Source organism: Juglans regia, chromosome 14 (assembly GCF_001411555.2).
Source record: "Juglans regia cultivar Chandler chromosome 14, Walnut 2.0, whole genome shotgun sequence".
NCBI lineage: Eukaryota > Viridiplantae > Streptophyta > Magnoliopsida > Fagales > Juglandaceae > Juglans > Juglans regia.
In genome coordinates, this window is record NC_049914.1 from 26,129,297 (window position 1) to 26,132,138 (window position 2,842).

Consider the following 2,842-nt stretch of genomic DNA (forward strand, 5'->3'; position numbering starts at 1 on the left):
TCATCATCTTCTTTTAAAGTGTATTTTCCATGACCAGACTCAATTTGCCTAGACCTATCATGCACATCAGCTGTGTCCCAAGATTGAGCATTTTCAGCAAGGTAATCAAAATATTCAAATGCTTCCTCAGGCTCTTTGTCAAAAAATTCTCCATTACACATGGTTTGTACAAATTGGCGCATTTTAGGTGTCAAACTTTCATAAAAAAACTTATCAAACGCCAATTTTCATAACCATGATGAGGACAAGCATTTAAAAGATCCTTGAACCTTTCCCAACTTTGATAAAAAGTTTCAGAATCTTTTTGGGCAAAGTTCATGATTTGTCTTTTAAGTGCATTTGTCCTATGTATTGGAAAAAATTTCTTCAAAAATTCAGTTTGCATTTCCTGCCATGTGCCTATAGATCTAGGTCTTAATGCATTTAACCATGTTTTAGCCTTATCTTTCAAGGAAAATGGAAACAACTTTAGTCTAATAACCTCCTCAGTGCATGTTGGGTCCATGAATGTAGAACAAACCTCTTCAAATTCTTTGATATGAAGGTATGGATTCTCGGAATCCATGCCATGAAAATGTGGAATTAATGGAATCATTCCAGGTTTGAAATTAAAGACATTTGCATTCAAAGGTAGGATTATGCATGAGGGGGTACTAGTTCTGACGGGTTGTAAATAATCTCTAAGTGTCCTATTCTGATTCACTACTTCCCGATCATGATTCTCATTTTCAGCCATGGTACTATTAGTGTTAGAAGATGACTCAAAAGAAAGTGACGCTGAGGTAAAATATGCTTGTGATTCTGTCCTAACCAACCGAGAAGTTTGGTCCCTAGTCCAACCAGTCATACAAACAAGAACAGAAAATAAAAGAATATGCAAGACAAACAACAACAAAACAAAGAAAAAAAATAAAATAAAAATAAAATTAAGAAAAAAATAAATTAAGAAAAATGTCACCCAAGTTGTGAAGAGGTTCACAATGCTACAAACGTCTTCTCAACAATATGAGAATGCTTTGCTAAACACCAGTTGTCCCTGGCAACGGCGCCAAAAACTTGATCAGCTTTTAATTTCGACTTCCAAGCGTAGAAGCTGTCAAAGTAATACAAGGGTAAATCTCAAGATCGAATTCACAGGGACAATGAGAATTTAGCAAACATTTCATTTTCGCAAGACCACATATTACCGTTTGGAGTGACACGAATATTTAAAATAATAAGCAAAGAGAAATAAATTCCTAAACTTAACCACCAACAATATTTACACCTAAATGTGGGTATTTACTAGGGAGTGTAGAATGAATTATGAGTGAAATGGTCGGGACGTTAACTTAAACCTGTAAGAAACAATTAAACAAACACTTGGGATGCAATTTTTCACCCACCAATTTGGTGATGGATTTACTTCTCTTTTCATTTTCTCTCAACCATTCTCTCATTCCTAGAAATCATAGTCGGATAATATAGCAATGAACCACAATTTTATTTTAATAAAACTACTTGACAAATTATATAACAATCATAGAAAGTGAAAGAAAAACGTTAAAGTCATGTTACTTGTTCAAGTATCAATTGTGCCTTTACGTCTACAATTGATCTAAACCAAGAACAAAGAACTCTAATATTTTCTAGATGCACATTGAGATATAATCCATTAAGTTAATCATCAAAAGCACTAAATATTGAAGTAAATCCAATCCCAAATAGTCACGGGTTACTCATTGAATCCCAAGCTAAAAATCTAGCCTATCATCTCTAGATTAACAAAATGCTCAATAAAATTAAAATCTAACATCATCATATACTGTTTCAAATGAAAATTACTGAATAAAAATATACTGTATCCCACAAATATGCTGAAATCCAAAACCCAAAAACATACAAATTTGCGGAAATTAAAATGAACTGGAAAAATAAAAATAAATTGAAGAGGCAGACGAACACTGTGCGAAAATAAAACCGAAAGAAAGAACTGTGCGAAAATAAAACCGAAAGAAGGAACTGTGCGGAAATAAAACCGAAAGAAGGAACTGTGCGGCAGAAAAAAAAACTTGCAGAAAAAACTATATAAAAAAAACTGCCGGCGCACGAAATAAATCTTTCGTTTTATACTCTCTCCTTGCGCACGCCTCAGCACGCGTTTCATCTCCCTGCAGTGCTGTTTCGTTCCAGGCCAGTACATGCTTCCGCGTTTCATGCATTTCTGCTTGCGTTTCGTGCCTTCGTTCCTTGCCTCTTGCGTTTTGCCCTTGCTGCTCAATTCATCTCCCTGCAACATAAATAAGACATGAGTACAATTTTGGAGTATTAATTTTTTTTGGTGTGAACTAACTGCAATACAACTTCTTTCAAGTGCAAAATATCAAAATTTCATATTGAGTCAAGAATTAGAAATTACTACATAATTAAATGCTCATTCACATTTTGGTTAAACAAATCACTCACTTTAGCAATTTAATCATGTAGTTTTTGACATTTTATCACAGGTAGGCATACTTTGTTGACTATAGGTAAGGATCTTTTATAAGATGTAATGTTTATAGTTTTGAAGGTGCACATAAGTTCAATTGTATGATAAGTTTGAGGTTCTACAGACTATAACATATAAGGTTTTGGATATCGATTCGGTTTAGGAAGTAATTTCATATTTGATATATATATAGAAATTTGAGAACTAAGACATGATTAAAGGAATATTTCAGGTTTGAGGTTCTGCAGACTAAAAACATTTAAGTTTGGATATCTGTGGTTTAGGAAGAAACTTTAGATTTGAGGTGTAGATTTGTAAAGAATAAGAACTAATTTTGTAGATATTTAAGATTTTAAATTTTGCAGACTTTAT

The 2,842-nt window shown here is 33.3% G+C and overlaps 1 non-coding gene across 1 annotated transcript; it reads left to right on the forward strand.

Moving 5' to 3' along the window:
- Positions 1 to 230: 230 nt before the first annotated feature.
- On the forward strand, positions 231 to 337 carry LOC118344614. Its single transcript, XR_004798394.1, has one exon. It is a non-coding gene; the product is annotated as a small nucleolar RNA R71 (small nucleolar RNA).
- The last annotated feature ends 2,505 nt before the right edge of the window (positions 338 to 2,842 follow it).